The following is a 20,921-nucleotide window of genomic DNA, read 5'->3' on the forward strand; positions in this document are numbered from 1 at the left end:
TTGTGGAGGAAACTCAGAAAGAAATAGAGATTACAATCATAATTTTTTATTATTCAATTTTTATTTTAATAATGTGATTAACTTATTTGAGCAAAAATTACGCGCCTTCTTATCATATATCATTCTAAACCACCGAATAGAGGTAGGGAAAAAGGAGACTAAAAATAATTTTAAAAAAATTCAGTAATATAAAAATAAGTATAAAAAAAAAATGGCTCAACAAATATTTCAAATTAGTATATTGATTAAGAACACCTACGAGTCAAAATAAAACACAATATTGTAACATAAAAATAAATTCAGAATAAAAGCAGAAATAAAATTAAAAACAACATATATTTAACGAAGAAAATAGCCTACATATATTTACTGACAAGTAAATCTACCTTTGTGTGACTCGCCGATTTCATTGAAACTTTGCACACTTGTAGAGTAGGCAAAAATAATAGATACGTATTTTTTTTTATCGGCAATGGTCAACATTAAAGGGGTGAAATCGACCCCCAAAGTTGAGGGTATTAGGGCATCGTCATGATGTTTCACATAAAAGTAATGTACCGATCAACACGAAACTATTACAAAATGTTTTTTATGTTAGATAGTAAAGTTTACATGTCCGACTTTCCATGCACCCTTGTTGCGGGAGGTAAACCACCCTTCTCGTAAGGAATAATTGTTATGACGAATGGGTGACGAAAGTCTATTAACATTTTTATCTATAGTCTGATCTACCCTATTTAAAAATTAAAGCTAAATAGAACACTATTATTTTTTGGTGTTTTTTATTTTTTAATATTTTTTTTTATTGAAATTTTTTGAATTAAATTTTTTAATATCTTTTTTAACTCGTTTATTCCTTACGAGACAATTATTCCTTATGAGAAGGGTGGTTTACCTCCCGCAACAAGGGAGCATGGAAAGTCGGACATGTAAACTTTACTATCTAACATAAAAAACATTTTGTAATAGTTTCGTGTTGATCGGTACATTACTTTTATGTGAAACATCATGACGATGCCCTAATACCCTCAACTTTGGGGGTCGATTTCACCCCTTTAATGTTGACCATTGCCGATAAAAAAAAATACGTATCTATTATTTTTGCTTACTCTACAAGTGTGCAAAGTTTCAATGAAATCGGCGAGTCACACAAAGATAGGTTTACTTGTGAGGTAATAGCTTTACGTTTCGACCGCTTTCGGGTCATTATCGAAATTCAAAATTTAAAACATATATACAATAACTATTCGGTAGTGTAAACAATTAACATAAGTATCAATTTAAAAAATAATTACAAAAGACCTTCGTTGTTGAGGTTATATTATTGTAAGTAAGTCGTCGACGCAACGTAGTTCTCGAATTCGTGTAATAACGCTTGTTTTAACATCCATTAATGCAGTTAGAATCGTCAAAGTGTCGATGTACATCATAAGTCCCAAATAAATGAAGACGACAAAATATTCAAAATCGTTGGCAAGACAGTGATAATCTTAGTGTCCTTCACATAATTAAATTTCGGTTTCTAAATATAAAATAAACCAACAATGATAAGAACAAGGTGAACCGTTATTAACATTGTATGCTGAATATGTAGACAAAAATATGTATTAAAAAGTAAATTGTCAAATGTGTATCAAAAAAATAAAAATTTTAATAATATATTTAAATGCCGCCGCCGCCGCCGCGTGGCACACACCGCTAGGACGATGATGAAGCTTTCTGTAAGATAAAATAATAATATAAATAAAAAAAAAATATTTAATTGAAAAGTAAATAAAAAAATATAAAAAATATGACACACCACCAATTTTCCGGTTCAGGATCCTGCTCGTATGGTTGGAGACCGAATAGTTACGCTAGGAACAGGCTGTCGTCATCCCATACATCCATGTATTGCTCTCGAAAATATCGGTCGGCCTGCCTCTCAGTCCGCACCATCCGCCAATGGTAGGGGTTTATGAATCCTCTGATGTTTATATCACAGCGATGTGTAGGCTGAAAAATAGATTATAAATTAGAAAAAGATAATTATACAAAGTGAATTAAAAAATAGAATCAGAATTACAATTAGAATTTATAATTTATAATAAACTTTACCAACGGGATCTTGAGGATCCCCACCTCGTTGGCTAATTGTAATCTTTCGACCCGTTGATTGTCGACCATGAGATACTGGGGGAAAAAAAACGTTATAAATTTAAAAAAATAATAAAATAAAAAAATCTAGCAATAAATTTATTTAAAGTTTTCGACACATTGTCAATTTAACTTGGAATATTATTGCAGTAGTTTAATTGCGTTAGTGACAGCCCGTAATATAGGCTTTAATAGAAACAACAGCATTTTTTTTCTCGGTGTGCATATATCATATTTTTGTAGTTAATCACTGGGAATTATTTAGACAAAAAGATCTAGCTTTGACCGTCATAGGGGTCCGAATATGCTTATACTTAGTAAAAAAGCTGACATATACAAAAAAGAAAAACTACTTCTTCCACCGGATACTCGTACCGGATCTCCAGGACATCTCTCAAGTTGCTCATTATACAGGCCGGTTGTTACAATTTTTCACAATTTTTTCTATAAAAACACACTATCACTTTCACTTGCAATGAAAAACATAAACGCAAGAGTATTCTACCAGCTAAATGGTACAATACTCTTGCATATCGTTTTATAAAAAAATTCACGTCAAAATACTTCTGAGCGCGAACAAAGACTGACGCTGAGATCCATCCTTCGCTTCAGCGAGCCTGCCTAGGCTTTATCGATAGACAGCAGTTGTATATAAACAGTTTGGATTATAAGTGCCTTCATGAGAAAAGCTATCGTTTATATCGTTGTGGCGCTCTTCATAATATAGCCTAAAGATCGCGATGCATTGCGACGTTGCTAAGTAGTGCGCATAATGATATAAAATAAAAAAATATAAAAAAATCAATTTTAATCTACGAATTGCGCGCATTTATATTCGCACCTGTTATTTCTTTTTTTTTCTTTTTTTCTTGTACATACGTTTATACATATACGTTCATACATACGTTCATACATATACGTTCATATATACGTTTTGTGACGTAACATTTTGTCCGTCACTGTGCGGACTTGTCGACAACGGACTCGCGCTTCCTACCGGCTCGAAGGGCGAGCGCGCAGGCGAGTGCGCACGCGAGCGCGCGTGCAAGCGCACCTGCGAACGTGCGTTAAAACTCGCGTCATTTATTTTACTCGGCAGATTTTCTTCTTTTGTATTAGCATTTCTTTTGCGTAATGATCAAGCGTATCAGAAAGCGTAGACGCGTCACGGATCACGCTCGGCAGCTGCTGTGAAATTTCATTGTATCGTCGTGCCGTCTCGCCCGCCACCCTTGGAAAGAAGACAGGAGAAGGACAGGATTGGAAGGAAGGCCGAAAAAGCTAAGAGAGAAGGGCGCACATCCGGGAGCCCGGATAAGTAGGTTGTATTATTTTATATCATTGCTCGTAACCGCATAAGAAAGGAACCATACACCCCTTTCACCATGCACCTTTTGTAGAGCACCGGAGGAGGCCAGAATTCCCGACCACCCTTGAGGGGCCGGACGGACGCCCGTCAGGAGCATAGGGCCCCGACGGGGAGCGAGAAGGAAATCCATCCCGATCTCCTCCGTCAGGCCAGGAAATGCGGAGGCCATGAGCAGAGACGCCACCCTTGACAGGGACATCTATTGCGCGCTCGTACGAGCCAGGACTCAAGGCCGCGCGGGCCTGCACGGCATGCGCGGATACCGTGACACGCGGAAGCCAATCAGCGTGACTACATCCCCCCGAAGGAGGAGGGAAGCTAAGCAGCCTGCGAGAATCCGCCGGGAGTTCCCGGGCCTCACTCTTTCTGTGGACGAGCGAGCCGCGAGACTTGTGAGGGAAGTGCGAGTTCGCAGCCGAGAAGCCCGAGAGGACGAAAGCGTATCGAGCGGACGTGACGTGAAGGAGACGGCGAGGGTGAGACGAGCGTTGCGCTTGTAAAGCTGCCGACCGGGGTATGTTGTCGGGTGGATCGCACGTAAGCAAGCTCGCATCGTGAAAATAGACCGGCGTAATGGCCGCCGTGTAGAGCCGCGGAACCGCGAGCCACGTGCCATCCTCCCGAGCCTTGGAAGTAATTAGCTGTCGCATTTCGAGAGTCAGAGTAAGGGGAAGAATATTCATTGTCGAGTTGAAGTAAATTAGAGTCGTTCGGAGAGAATCGAGGGCCGAGTCGCGCTCGTTCCTCTCGCCACAGGAGAGTCACTTCCGATTTCCAAGTAGAATAGAGTCGCGTAGAAACGCGCAGAGTAGTCGCATTGTCGAGTCTCAAATTAGAGTCGTTCGGAGAGAATCGAGGGCCGAGTCGCGCTCGTTCCTCTCGCCACAGGGGAGTCACTTCCGATTTCCAAGTAGAGTAGAGTCGCGTAGAAACGCGTAGAGTAGTCGCATCTCGTCGTGTCGCGTAAAGACGCTTATCGTAATTGCGTTGTCGTTTAGTATCGCGCCGCGTAGGCACGCTTGCTATAAATTGTGTCGCCGAGCATTGCGCTGTTGCACCGGAACGCGCATTGTCGCGTTGCCGAGTTAACTTCAGGTTGTGGTGTTACCGAGTAGAGTCCGTTTCCGGGATTCACGTTGTCGAGTAGAGTCGTGTCGCATAGAGGCGTTCGCTATAATCGCGTCGCAACTAGTAAAACTTCTAGTAAAACTTCTAGAATCGAAGAGGGGGTAACTCCTCCCCCTTTTTTTTTCAAGAATTGTGAACGTGTCGCGACACGTTTTATCGCGTTTTTTCTACGTATTTTCTTTGTTCGCGAGTTTATCAATGTTTATACTTTATGGTTTATATTTCGATGGCATTGATGCCGATGATGACGTTGACGAATTTGATGCTTTTTCCCCAGGATATTCCCAATATCTCGTTTCTTCTTTCAGTGTCAACTTTGATACTTTTTCTACAGGGCATTCCCAATATCTCGCTTCCTCCACCTTCTTCGGCGGTGGACTTGGTGGACCTTCCGGCAAGAGACGGTACCCCTTTCGCTCGACCGATTTTCGATGTCGATAGTCTCTTACTTGATCTATGTCTTAACGCTCATAATCGAAGTTTATGACTGAACGAAAAAAGCCTTATACACTGTCTATATACATTGTATATAGGTACATATGTACATGTTCGTACATACACGTTCATACATATACGTTTATACATACATGTTTATATTAGGTGTTAAACTTAATTCCTATCGCTCGCTACTAGAGGGTGCTGGCTCCAACGCTGGCGAGTTTCGACGATGAAGTCATATGTCTTTTGTAGTTTAGACATCGCTGAAAGTGATTCAATCCTCACAGGTTAGATTTCTCGACGCTAAAGAGATTTTCCAATCGATTGAAAATGAATCGCGATAAGCTGTTTTTCCGACATGTGCTTCTTCACTACTTTGACCTCAAGAAAACCGCAGCTGAAGCGCATCGCTTATTATCAGAAGTGTATGGTGATGAAACTACATCGGAAAGAACATGTAGAGTTTGGTTTGAACGCTTCCGAAACGGTGATTTTGATGTGAGAGACAAAGAACGTCCAGGACAGCCGAAAAAATTTGAAGATGTCGAGCTGCAAGAATTGCTTGATGAGAATCCAGTTCAAACTCTTTTAGAGTTGACGAAACAGTTAAATGTTATTAGCCAATGGCCGTCTCAAAACGCTTGCATGCCATGGGAAAGATCCATAAGGAAGGGAGATGGCTACCACATGAGTTGTCTGCAGAAAGTGCCATTTCAAATCGTTTGACTATTGTCGCTTCTTTGCTTGCCAGGCAAAGAAAAAAGAGTTTTTTGTGGCGCATCGTGACTGGCGATGAAAAATGGATTTATTTTGATAATCCCAAGCGGAAAAAATCATGGGTGGACCCCGGCCAACCATCCGCTTCAACGCCGAAGAGGAATATCCACGGGCATAAGACCTTGCTGTGTGTTTGGTGGGACCAGGAAGGTGTGCTGTATTACGAACTCTTGGGTCCAAATGAAACCGTTACAGCTGATAGCTACAAACAGCTATTATACCGCTTGGGTAACGAATTGATGCAAAAAGATCATCCGTAGCCAACAATCGACGCAAAATCATTTTGTTGCATGATAACGCTCGACCGCATATCGCGAAAAGCGTGAAGCAAGCACTTCTGGAGCTTGAATGGGAAGTTCTCCCGCATCCAGCGTACTCCCCAGACTTGGCACCGTCGGATTACCATCTCTTCCGATCGATGCAACATGCACTTACGGACACACACTTCTCCAATCACAACGAGTCCAAAAATGGGTGGATGAATGGATCGCCTCGAAAGACACCGCGTTCTACCATTGTGGGATTGCCCTGTTGCCAGAGAGATGGGAAAAAGTCGTAGAAAACGGAGGAAATTACTTTGATTAAGGTATTCATTCATCTTCCCTTCGAAACAAATTAATTTTGGTGACGAAAAAACGGTAGGAATTAAGTTTATCACCTAATATTATTCGCACAAAAGAATTGATATCAACAATTGGTGCTAAGTTAAATTTTTTAACACGGACGCCAAGTTAAATTCCACAACATTTTATGTATGACTCGTACAAAAGATTTGATATCAACATTTCATGCTAAGTTAAATTCTATAGATGATCATCAATTTGATATATTTTGACATTTTTATATCCCAATTATAAAACGACGGGGGTGGCGGTGGGATTTTTAAAATTATTCTGCAACATTTTAGGTATTATTCATATAAAGATTTGATATCAACAATTGGTGCTAAGTTAAATTCTTTATCTAGATGACCATCGTTTTGATATATTTTGATATTTTTATATCACAATTATAAAACGATGGGGGTGGCGATGGGATTTTTTAAATTATTCCGCAACATTTTTCAGCAGGCATTATTCATATAAAGATTTGGTGTCAACAATTGATAAGTTCTATTTTATATCACAATTATAAAACGATAGGGGTGGCGGTGGGTAAATTTTACCACCAACGCCAAGTATTTAATTGGCCGTGAAACTGATGTCTACCATGATAAAGCGTGACTTCGAAGTGTTGGATTATCGTCGGTTTTTAGAACATTATAATCAGCCATTTCAACAAACGCATATTGACGGTCCACCACCGTTAATTAAAAATTGTTGTAAGTGTAAATTATATACGACAATAAAAGGATCATGAGCATATTTTTCAAATTCGAAATTCAATAAGTTTGTAATGGCCCCAAACCCTCATATCTTGTTCGGTCAAAATCACGCTGCAATACTACAAGCGTTATGCCATCTTACTAATGAGCAACGTACCGCATCTTGAAAAAGGCTGATCCAAAACTTATTAGATGTATATGTGAGTGTGCTTTAAATATATTACGTGGTAATGTACCGCTTAAACATCCATATAAACGACGTTTGAAACGTTATGCGACCATATTACGTCGACTTGCCAATAAAAACGATTCCTGGAAGAGTAAAAAACGTTTGATCGTACAACGTGGTGGGTTCTTACCTTTATTACTAGCATCATACTAGGTACTGTATTATCTCGTCTTATAGGCTCGAAATAAAATATAATGGAACACGCGAAAAAAATGATTTTGCTACCGGAAGAAAAAGTCATGCAATTAACACAAATGTTGAATGATATAACAATTCAAACACCTGGTACTACATTGAGTAGATTAGATGAAGAAATGCGTGAAATTCTCAATTCAAATAAATTTGTGGATGAAAGAGAAAAATGCAAGGCTTTCCTTCAAATAAATATTGAAAGAAATAAAAGGACTCTTGATATAAAAATACATTAAAAAAGAACAAAGGCTAATAAGAGTCGATTTTCGTAATAAAAATAAATAAAATAAAATTCTTTAAAAATAACACATATATATTAATAAGAATAAAAATAAGAAAATTATAAAGACAATAAGACTCTACGTAGATACAATGTATAACATATCATAACATGTTTCGGCCCATCGTTTTGGCCCTTATCAGATGCACAATATGAAACGCAGGAAAACTTTAAATATGACGTTAACATTTATAATATAAATGAAATTATACGTATAAATGGCAATAAAAAATGATGAGAATATCAGAGAAACTGAGTTGCTCGTCAAACGATTGGATGACTGATTGAGAAGAAATCGTTATTCTATAGAGGACAAAAAATGTTATATGTCTTCTTATTTATGATAAAATCAAGCAAGTTACGTCTCTCCGATAAAAAACTCACCTCTGCGTCAAAATTAAAAAGATTCATGTCAAACAAATAGATAGTCGGTAGTATGGAATGAAATAAAAAAGTAAGTAAAACCACACAATCACATACTGTCAGATAAGTAAAATAAGGCTCGTCATCCGACACGACGAACAAAACTGTAATGCGAACTATCTTGGTAATGCAAAGTCAAACTTTGTTTATGATAGGAATATACGATTTATGAAGATCCTCTGTGTCTGTCTGGTTGAGACTGTTTTTCTGTTTTTTAATATTAAGTATCTCCGAGACAAGACGTTTATTGTAACACGGCTCTTCATCAAGAATTTGAATATTATTCCAATCAAACTCATGTCCTTGGTGTAATCAATGATCTGTTATTACTGATTTAGTGCTCGTATTCCATCGTATATGTCTTTGATGTTTTGAAATCCGTGTTTTTAATCTTCTTCCGGTTTGTCCCACGTAAGATGCATCGCAATTATTACAATTTATTTTATATACAACGTTTGATTTAGAAAAAGAGTCTAGAAGATCTTTGTGCAACTTAATGAATTTACGTAATTTGTTGGAACTAAAATAAGAGACCTTGATATCATTTCTATTAAATTGTTGAAACTTTTCTGTTAAAATCGGTATAAAAGGTACTGTAAACCATGAAGGATAGACAAATGATTCTTCATTGTTATTCGAATTATTACTACGTGATATCCCATTGCGACATTTTTTCACATTGACAGCTATCCTAACCGCTCCACAAGCAGTGACTCGCATTCTGACAATTTTGCCGCGTTTCGAAACTCATTAAGAAAAAAGTGTCGCAACCTTTTAGTCGGTGAGTGTACGTCGAATCAACGCGGTCATGGGATTGATAGTTTCGTCGGAGGTCTCTTTCGTCGTGTTCTACCTCTTTTATCAAAGAATGCGAAGGCGATCGGTAAAGAAGTTGCTCGTTCTGGAATGAACGTAGCCCGCGATAATACAAAGAGATATTCCATTCAAAGAAGCTTTTAACACGCATGAAAAATTCGGCTACAAATTCAAAATGGAAAGCCGAAGAAAAAATTGATATTCTTATGGAAGGATCGGGATATAAATCCATGAGAGAATCCAAGGGAGGGAGGGAGGAAGAGGGAGAGAGGGAGAGAAGGAGAGGGAGAGAGGGAGAGGGAGAGAGGGAGGGAGGGAGAGGGAGGGAGGAGGGAGAAGAGAGAGGGAGAGGGGGGGGGGGGGGGAAAGGGAGAGAATCAATCAAAAGAAAAAAAAAACTCATGGATAACTGTTCCTTTTATTCCATCTATTACAGAGAAATTTAATCAATTAAATACAAAAGATATAAGTGTTACTTTTCATAGTACTAATAAATTGAATAAGTGTGTGTGTACATCAAAGTACAAAAAGATTCACAATCTATGCTTTCAAAGAACAATGTCGTATACAAAATCAATTGTAAGAACTGCGATGCGTCATATGTTGGTCAGACCAGCAGACATCTATTAACCAGAATTACCGATCATCGGAATCACATTAGTTGGAATACGTCTACCAGATCTGTGATTACCGAACACAGATTACAGAAGGGTCACGATTTTGCTTGGGACGATGTTCGGGAGTTGGATGAGGAACCTCGTTATAATAAACGTTTAGTTTCTGAAATGCTACATATTAAGAAACAGAAGAATGGTCTCAATTTCTAAATAGATACGGAAGGTTTACATAAAGCATATATATCTATTATAAACAAGATCTGACATTATATCGACTTGGCAAAGATCTATCAGTTACTCAGTTCTCTCGTTTATTGTCTGACTTTCGTTCGTGATTTAATCGTTTCTGAACAGTGTGTACACTACAGATAATAATGTATAACTCGCAGAGTGCAATATATTTTTTTACATTGTATTGACAATTATTACAACTCGCAGTGTGAATTAGATTTATATATTTTATTGACAATTAGTCACACAGAGAGGAAGTGCTTCTTTTCCGGTATGTTATGGTGAGTGTTTTTTGGCTTAACGATATTGTCGTCCTGGTCTTATTACTTAACCCCTTGAGTGTCAGTGACGCACATATGCGCAGAAAAAAGTCGTGCCATTTTCGTCTCATGACGCATATGTGCGCATTTGAAAAAAAACATGTTTATACTTCATCGATTCGACTGTAATTTGTTAAATCATGGTTTTTGAGGTCGCTGAATCCAAATTTGAAATCGGATTTTCAAAATTCAAAATGGCGGATCCAATATGGCCGACGCAAGTTCGAAAAATGGTTTGATTTCTACAAAAATTTGTATCTCTAGATGTTCGTGATTGCGAATTTAGAATTTGAGTCCTGACTCTAAATATTTGAAACTCGGATACATTATGACGAATAAAAATTCAGCAAACCATTCATGGCAAATTATCCATCGTAAAAAATGTAAAAGAATTTTTTTTTGTTTTTATATCCAGCTCTCTGCCGAACCCAGAGTCACGAATCGAGGACGTGGCGGTTGTTGACTCCCGTTTTTTTTACTTTTTGTATTTTTTTTATTTTTTTGGTGCTTTTGGCGTGTTTAAATTTTTTATTATTTTTATTTCCATTATGATTTTATTCTTTTTTTTGTTTTTTGTTTTTTGAAAATCCGATTTCAGATTCAGATTCAGCGACCTCCAAAACCATAACACTAAAATTATAGGATAAATCAATGAAAATTTTTTTCCAAGACAAAAATGGCACGAAAAGCTGATTTTCGCCTGACAGCTAGGGGGTTAAGAAAGATCTAATTTAATAGATATCTTGACGTTATAATACAATCAATTGGACAGTCGTTTGCTATCAACGCGTTGCCATGTCTGGAGAGAAGTATTCTTCGTTTGATTATACACGTATTATTTTAGTTTAACGTTCACAATATTTAAATACTTTATCTGAAGATGGCCTGATCGAAGGTCGAAACATATAATAAGGTTTTTGTTATCTTGACTCATATAATTGTTGCGTTTCTCGAATAATTTCGCTCTAAGGTTTATTTTTAAGTATACATTGTATGTCTTGACGCACAGAAAATTTAAAGTTGTTTCGACTCGTATGTCTTTCTCTCGTATCTGTACTTACTAAATAATTTACATTCTAACGCGCTTGACAGACTTACATGGGATAAATATGAGGTTATCTCTATCGACGGTACAAGAGTAGCCGAATCTAATATTGTTGATCTTGTAAATGATACTATGCGCTCTAGAAAAACAGCAAGACCTATTGGAAGACATCATTTTGCCGCGCTTCTACGAAGTGTTAAGGTGCCCCGTGAATTAATAGGAAATCAAGATCTTTGGTCAGATGGTCTAAGCTCTAACGACGCTATTAGCGCACTTCAAGTACCAAACATTACATTGTCACACGCTGTTACAACAGAACGCCAGCCATCTAACCCAAGCGATGTTCCGACAGATAATATCGATAACATCAGTGAGCATTATAGCAGCGTTGGTAATTGGAAAAGTTTATTTCTTTTGAATAAAAAAAGAAAGGCCTAAATTGTAAAAATGAGGAAACTGGAGACAATTTATTACGACCCTTCTCACGCAGAGTATCTTTTTCCGGAGCACCAAAATTATTGCGTGAAACCAATAAAACTATTCCTCGAAATAAAACAATTATCTGGTTAGAAAGTCAAGACGCATATATGTTACATAAGCCTCTACGTCGTCGATACCAGCGTCATATCTACAATTTGAATAATATCGACGATTTATGGGAAGAGGATATCGTGGATCTACGAACAATTAAAAATTATAATGATAATTATGCATATTTACTCGTCGTTATCGACATTTTAAATTTTGCTTGGGTTGAAAAACTGCGTGATAAAACAAGCACCAGTGTTGCAAAGGCTTTAGCCCATATACTGTCACGCAGTAAAGGTAGACGACATATTGTTTTGCAGACAGACCGTGATAAAGAATTCACAGGTGGCGCTTTTCTTGAAGAGCGAAAAAATTGGTTTTCGTGTAGCTCGTAATCCGGATGTAAAAGCAGCCGTTGTCGAACGGTTCAATAGAACGTTGAAAGAACGCATGTGGAGATACTTTATATATACAAAAAATAAACGATATATTCATATACTATTAGGTGTACAACTTTGCTTCCGCCGTTTTTTTTTCCGAAATTCGAGGCTTTATTGTAAAAAACTGGTTATATATTTATGATTCAAAGCATTGTCCATCGCTGGCCACTACTTTTTCCCATCTTTCGAACAGCGTACGAATCCCACGTCGAAAAAACTGGTCATTTTTTGAGGCGATCCACAAATCGATCCAATTTTTTACTTCTTCATAAGACCGGAAGTGCTGGTCAGCCAGGCCGTGTGCCATTGATCGAAACAAGTGATAGTCAGAGGAAGCAACGTCTGGAGAATACGGCGGGTGGGGTAGGACTTCCCATTTCAACGTTTCCAAGTATGTCTTTCTATGTCTACCACTTTCGCAACATGGGGTCGAGCATTGTCATGCCGCAAAATAATTCTCTCGTTGTATTGCGGCCGTTTGTCTTTCAATGCTCGGCTCAAACGCATCAATTGCGTTCGATACCGATCGCCTGTGATTGTTTCAGTCGGTTTTAACAGCTTATAATACACTATGCCTAGCTGGCATAGTATATTATATCCCACCAAATACAGAGCATGACCTTGGAGCCGTGAATATTCGGTTTGGCCGTCGACGTGGAAGCATGGCCGGGAACTCCCCATGATTTTCTGCGTTTGGGGTTACCGTAATGAACCCATTTTTCGTCCCCAGTCACAATGTGATTTAGAAATCTCTTCCGTCTTTGCCTTTCAAGCAGCTGTTCACAAGCAAACAAACGCCGTTCAACATCTCTCGGCTTCAACTCGTACGGCACCCAATTTCCTTGCTTTTGAATCATTCCCATGGCTTTGAGGCGTTTTGAAATGGGTTATTGAGTCACTCCCAATCGTGCCAATTCTTCTTGATTTTGACACGAGTCTTGATCAAGTAATGCCTCCAATTCTGCATCTTCGAAAACCTTCTCTCTTCCACCGCTATGCCTGTCTTCGACGTCAAAATCATCGTTCTTGAAGCGTTGAAACCACTCACGACACGTTCTTTCACTAATAGCGGCCTCACCATAAGTATTTGAGAGCATTCGATGAGCCTCAGTCGCAGATTTCTTCATATTGAAGCAAAAAATTAAAACCTTCTGCAAATGAGAATTTGACTCGTAAACTGACATTTTCAATCGAGAATAATTTTATGATGCAGACACAAATCGATTAATGTTTCTGTGGGGTTATGTTGACAGATGCCCAAGTTTATTGTATAACGTCTATGATCTATTTATTTCGACCACCACTTACCGCTAAAGCCATCTATAGGAAAACTGCGGAAGCAAAGTTGTACACCTAATACAGTTTGGTAAGCTGTCATATACGCAAAGTTGTTTTCCGTCGACAAAGATACAACGCCAGTGATTGGTACAATTTCCTCCAATTATTTGGATACTTTTGCGACAACTGGCTGTAATTAAATCTGGAAATTATATATAGTGTACGCTTTGTGTTTCGAAACTAGATGTTTCTGTCACAATGCGTAAGAAGATATCCAACGAATCGTCATTTAATTGATTATCTTTAGACAAGACATTCTCTTTCACCGAAGAAAGAGATATCTGGCGACCGTCTAGTACTCTGCTGCGACTTGCCATTTCATCTGCTGTCGGAATATGGTTAGTTAGAACTAACGATGATACAGTTGTTATAGCCGCAGCTATAACCATTTATTAAATAGGAATAAGGCTACTTAGCAACAGAAATGTAGAAATTAATTGGGAAACTAGGTTATTCCGCAATTGAACTAAATACCACTGACTACCGAAAAGTCAGCATACTCATTGCCTACTTTAGTTCAATTGCGAAAATACAATCTTGCGGAAGCAGCACGCAAATAACGCAAGCTGTTCTTCGCAAGTTGCAGAAAGACGGAAGCTATTGCCCGTCAGATTTAGAAATCAGGTTGCAAGTGTCAGCAATGACCACATTAAAAATGAGAGCAATCGAAATCCGCTCGAACAGCTGACCGAAGTACAAGTCCAGTCAGCAGTTCGAGCAAGTATATTAACCGTGACATACTGGCAAAGGGGGAGAGTCTAATATCAGCTGTTACTCGAGATAACGCCCGTACGCCAACAGCTCACGCGAATGAAATATAAGTCGACCGATTAATGAAGTCTACGTGAACGCGGACTTATCTTATAAACCTAAATCGGACCGACGCGAAATCGAAATAATACATGTAAAGTGTAACATATAATTGTTAATTGAGAATATTGAAAGAGTTACTAAAAGTTATATATTAAAGTGTTGTTTTGTTTTGTATTGAGTGGTTTATTTGTGCGTCCTGGTCCTCGGCGAATCCCCTACCTGTATCCTTCACCCAAGGGTACAACACAGTCATCTGGCTCCATCATAGCAGCAGAAACAGTAGCACTTGTTTCTATAATATGATATTTCTTCGATATATTATTAAATTTTAATCGTTTTTTCTTCATCGACTGATTCTATCATTACATGTTGTCGCTTAGTGTTACAAGAATTTACACTTTAACACAACTTTTCTTTTGCCTCTATTATATATTTCGGTTCTCTGATAGGCATATGCTCAACATATCGACTGTCCAAAATTTCAGGAAGCATGCAGTCAAAATAAAAACGTGTTAAAAAAGGTAACATTTTATTTCGCCAAAAATCGTTGTCTCTATTAACACGCACTGTTTTCATGCTTCTCAGTGTCCATACAGCAAAAATGCAAAAATCACGCTGTGTTATGTTTAATTGACCTTGTATTTGATAAAAGAACCGATGATTTCGATTCAGAACATTTGGATCTTTTTTATTAAAAATACTTTTCAGTCGAGGCAACGTACGAATAGCTTCCTCCGCTGTTAAATTTTCAGCAGAAAGAGGACATTTGATCTCTACTAGACCATCCTCCTCGAGAAGCTCATCAGGAGATGCACCCAACCACGGATAGTTAGAATCAATAAACAATACGCATGGCTTTATATTTTTCTTTAATATTTCTGATAATTTCTGTTTTGTCATTTTTTCCATATCGCAACCATATTTCATGGTTGCGGTATTGATAGATGGAGGAAAAAAAATACTTTTAACGGTCGTTACACAAGACGTTGTTGGTCTCATACGACATACCACTCAAAAATTTGACGCTGTCAACATTATTTTTCTCAGTGACAACCATAATTCGCTATCACTTTGCTCTCTAGTTTTTCATTCATTTTCTCTCTAGTCTTTGGCATTTTCTAACAATTCTTCCATATGCCTTTGTTTTTTTTTCTTCAAATATTTCAGAGGATACATCTGATTTTTGCGATTGAGGTCCGTAATAACCATCCGTTTCTATGTTTAAAAAAATTTTTTTTTGTTTTCCATCTACTTTGCGAGATTCTCTGGTTCGAGCTGTTTTTATTTGTTGTCGCTTTTCCAGATTCTCGATAATAGAAGGAACACTGTTACATACACTTTTATGTAATTCTGTGAGAGCTTGTTGCGTGTTATGTTGAACGACAGCTGCTGCAATTCTGGTATCATAAGACCCTCGCGCACCATAAAATACGTGCTTTCCACCAATTTCTGCGCAGACTGTCGAGTGAAACGATTCTGCTAAATTGTTACTTACATTGAGCAATAGACTGTCGGCATAAGCACTTAGGTATGCGATTGCATTCTGTATCTTTGGATAAAGACCATACAATTTTAGATGCGGAACATAATTTTGGTTATTTGTTTTAGCGATGTTTTCGCATGTACGACCACGTTCCTTACACTGTTTGTGCTCCCCAAAGATATGGCTAGGAACATTTATAATATCTTCTCGTAATTCCGTAGCTAAACGATGCTGAGGTTGCTCCTCTTTTCTTCTACGTTCACTTAATTGTACAATTTCATTTCTAATTTTTAAAATATTGTTTTTTACAACATTTCGAAATTTTATAAAGTCACAATTTCTACGCAACTTTGGTTCTGTTGCCTCTGCGACTATTTTTAATTTTTTGCATAAATTTCGAAGCAAATGATTAGTGCATTCTACTTTTCGCACTGTTATCATTTGCTCTCGATACGGATTGCTATTTATGATGGACTGATACACGCTGCTATCGCCATCGGCAATGAGTGTTCTAAAAATCACTCCATGCATTGCAATGCTACGTGTAAATCCTTCTGCAATAGCATCACTTTCCATACGTGCAGAACTAACGTTACGGTCGAAATTTTTATAGCATTTATGCCTTTTTACCTCCAGACATTCTCGTTCTGTCATATGGCATACCCTACAAAACTTGTTGCGAATGCCAACAAAGAGAACTTTCCTTGTGCGGTAACCAACAATAGCTACAACTCCAGAAAGTGAATCATAGGCACTGTCTCTACCATACGATCTTTTTGCCCAACTACCATCCGCTACAACGGTTATGTACGGATGATTGTTGATTATTTCATTTCTCTCTACAGCGAGTTGCTTTTCAAGTTCGCCCGCCATTTTCATATTTTCCATGGCTGTTTTTTCAAATTCTTCGAATACTATATTTCGATGTTGGATATATGTTTTCTCCGACATACACGGTACATTTGCAGCTGCAAATACCTCTTCCATTTGAGCAAAACCAATCCCAGTAGTGATGGTTCCAGCTGTGATAGTCGTGTTGATCGATGTCCATATTTTTAGAGTCTGTGGGATGTGACCAAATGTTGGCATCTTTTTTACAAAATTTGCATCTGTAAAAGAACTGAGTTTTGAACCCAATGCGGCGAGTATTTACGAGTTTCCAGTCATCAAAGTCGCAACTAAATCGCGAATGATTACGAAATACCGATGCAGTTCTTTATGAAAGAAATCAAAATCTGTGATGCGATTACCTTGAGGCTCATGTTCTTGGATACCATCAACATGCTCTTGGGTACCATCTGCATGGCTTGTCTTTTCGATGGTAAGAGTATAGTTATCTATATATTTTTGTTCATTTATTATCTTATCCAACAGCTCGTGCAACAGTATTGTCATCTTTACATTTGTGTACACTTATGTGTTTACCTTCAGGCTCATGCTGTTGGATACGATCAGTATCTACAAGGCCTGTGTCTTCGATGACAAGAGTATTGTCATCTTTACATTTGTATACACTTATGTGTTTACTTTCAGGCTGTTGGATACGATAAGTATCTACAAGGCCTGTGCTTTCGATGACAAGAGTATTGTCATCTTCACATTTTGTTACGTTTATGTGCTTACCTTTATTTATTGGTATTGGCTGTGAGCACTGTATATCTTCAATACTAATCTTCGAATCCATCAGTCGGTCAATAATTTTACTGACTCCTGACCATTAATAGATTCGTGTTCAGTATTTTTAGATATCCTTTTTTTTCTTCAGTCAATGCCTTCAACTTCTTCCTCCTGCAAAAAAATAAGATATTAATAAAACATTATATTGATAAATAGTTTTGTAATTTTAACAGTATAATGAAATATTATTAATTTATAAATAAAAAAAAAATTTCTAGTTTCTGCAGTCCTTTGCTTATTGCATTATTATTAAAAATAAATAAATATAATAATTATATAATACCATGCTTGTAGTATTTAATGTTACATTTATAACAGCAAGCATTTTTTCATAATAAACGCTGTTGCCATTTAATACAAAGTAGCCAACTCGATAAAGAGCTAGATTAATGCCTCTGGCATTTTAATATTACAAGCCTGCCCACGATAAACGTCTCTGGCTTTTTGTTATTACGAGTCAGCCCACGATAAACGCCTCTAGCTTATTATTACGAGCCAGCCCATGATAAACGCCTCTGGCATTTTGTTATTACTAGCCAGCCCACGATAAACGCCTCTGGCATTTTATTAATACTAGCTAGCCCACGATAAACGCCTCTAGCTTATTATTACGAGTCAGCCCTCGATAAACGCCTCTGGCATTTTGTTATTACTAGCCAGCCCACGATAAACGCCTCTGGCATTCGTTATAACTAATCAATATACTCCTACCGATTATATCGCTAACTACGATTGAAAAATATGTATACATTTGCTATTTTTATGTCTTGAAAATAAGCAAAGGCCTGCATTTTTTTTGTTTCATCTCATATAAGACATGGATATTTTACATACATTGTATATGGGAGATATTAAATAAGACAAAATAAATAAAAATATTTGAATATAACTCAAATTTTGTGAAACATGTAAACAAAAATCGTACACAACCTAGGTAGCAACAAGAAATAGATAAATCAATTTTGAAATAAATCAATTCTTCAACATCACGTGAAAGTCGATATTAACAACCTCATACTTACTTTCAAAATACATACAAGAATGAAATATAAATTATGTCTTGGATTATTGATTCTCTTTTATATTATGTTCATATTTTTGTATACAAAATAATAAGAAAAATCATATAATGTTAAGAAAACATATTTCGTTACAATAAATTCGACATTACTGTAACCTTGAAAAAATGATTTATCACAAATTAATTTGTACCTTATTCGTTCCCTTCCCAAGTCTGAATTTTTGTTCACAATATGTTTCACATTATTTATTTTTCCAGATATTTTCATTCATTTCTTTATTTGGTCATCTTATAAACAAAGTGAGGCATTTATTTCAATTCGAATAATTAGAAAACTGAGTATTTCATAATATAATTTTTACAAAATAGTAATTGTATCTGAAGGAAGTCAAATAATAAAACCAAAACAATTTAGAAAGGACATATAACATAAAGTACAGGCAATAGAAATCAACGCTGGTTATCAATTAGCGTAATTCTTCTTAATATTAAATCTGTAAATCTTGACCTTGAACGTTTTTACTCATGGTTTGAGTTTTCATCAGCAATCTTTCCCCCTAACGCAACGGTTGGAGTATTGCATAACAAAGTAATATCTCCAACGTTTTTCTTCTGAAAATTGAATCGTTAAAACTGTTGTGAGGTAAGTCACATACTCACAAAGTTAGGAAGCTGTGAGTGGCAAAGAGAACTCAAGCTAAAATTATATAAATGATTAAATTATTGTTTTAGTGTTGAATCAGTTTATTAAGGTTCATAAAGATTCTTCAAATAATGAATTAAAAAGGAATGTAGTCTACAATATCAATTGTTGTGATTGTGATGCTTCCTATGTGGGACAAACAGGGAGAAAATTAAAAATCAGACTTTCTGAACACCAAAAGCATATCCATAGTCAACCATCCGCTCATTCGGTGATTACAGAGCATAGGTTGCAAAACGATTATAACTTTGATTGGCAAAACGTAAGAATTCTGGATGTAAAGAATTATTATAACAAATGGTTGATATCGGAGATGATGCACATTAATCGACAAACCAGTGGGCTAAATTTACAACATGATACCGTTGGCTTAAATCATGCGTACATTGAGGTTCTCAATAAACTGTAAGGTTTGTTCGTAATATAATACATATCATAAACTTTTGTTTGTTTTCAAATTGATCGCTTTGTTACTTGTTTAGTAATCATTATTCAACCGACTGTCGAAATAAAACAAGACACATATTGTTCTCGCAGTTATTATTTTAAAATTTGAAGATAATTTTTAACATACTAACGATGTACAAAATGTTGCATAAGATAGATTTATTGTTCAGTGTAGAGGCGTCGTCTGTGTGAGGTGAGGAGATTAATTTTCAAATTACACAAAAAAACGATAATTTAATCTTTTATATAATTTTAGCTTGAGTCCTCATTGCCACTCACAGCTTTCTAACTTTGTGAGTATGTGACTTACCTCACAACAGTTTTAACGATACAATTTTGAGAAGAAAAGCGTTGGAGATATTATTTTGTTATGCAATACTCCAACCGTTGCGTTAGGGGGAAAGATTACTGATGAAGACTCAAACTATGAGTGGAAACGTTCAAGGTCAAGGTTTACAGATTTAATATTAAGAAGAATTATGCTAATTGATAACCAGCGTTAACTCCTATTGTCTGTACTTTATGTTACATGTTCTTTCTAAATTGTTTCAATTTAAGGAGTCTAAATTAGTTTTTGGTTAGTTTGGATTTTCTCATTAATAAAATCAAGTTTCGAAAAAAAATTGATTTTTCAACATCTGATGAAGGTAATTGAAATTTATGAAAATGGAAACATATGAATTTTTAATAACACGATTCCTATAATTATATTGTATATGAAAGTATTTTAAGGTACATTTATCGGACAACTTACAAGGAAGTTTCACAACTGTCCGGAACCGATTTGATTCTCCATGAAATATATTGTAAAACACGAAAATCTAAGAGACACATATTTTTTTATACGGGCCCTAACGCATGTTTAAGGGGTCAAACACCCTTTTAAATAAAAACGGAATTTTTCTTTCGAGGCGAATATCGTCGGAAGTACAAAAGATAGAAAAAAATTTTTTTAAATAAAAGTTGTACGATTTCAAGAATACTTTAAAGTTATAAAGAAAAAAAATTAAAAAAATTTTTTTGTTTAACAAAATACCCCCACCACCCGTAATTTTCTTTAATTTTTAAATTTTTTATTTACCAAATTAAAGATTATTTTTTTACGAATTCAACCATGTGTAATAAAGTTACAATACGATATATCAT

The 20,921-nt window shown here is 36.6% G+C and overlaps 1 long non-coding RNA gene across 1 annotated transcript; it reads right to left on the reverse strand.

The window, feature by feature from the left end:
• Window positions 1-1,667: 1,667 nt before the first annotated feature.
• Window positions 1,668-2,171, reverse strand: LOC108759264 (uncharacterized). Its single transcript, XR_001939997.1, has 3 exons — window positions 2,098-2,171; window positions 1,802-1,995; window positions 1,668-1,719 (listed from the first exon to the last, which is right to left on the reverse strand). It is a non-coding gene; the product is annotated as an uncharacterized LOC108759264 (long non-coding RNA).
• Between the last annotated feature and the right edge of the window lie 18,750 nt (window positions 2,172-20,921).

Source organism: Trachymyrmex cornetzi, unplaced genomic scaffold, assembly GCF_001594075.2.
Source record: "Trachymyrmex cornetzi isolate Tcor2-1 unplaced genomic scaffold, Tcor1.1 scaffold1761, whole genome shotgun sequence".
Taxonomy (NCBI): domain Eukaryota; kingdom Metazoa; phylum Arthropoda; class Insecta; order Hymenoptera; family Formicidae; genus Trachymyrmex; species Trachymyrmex cornetzi.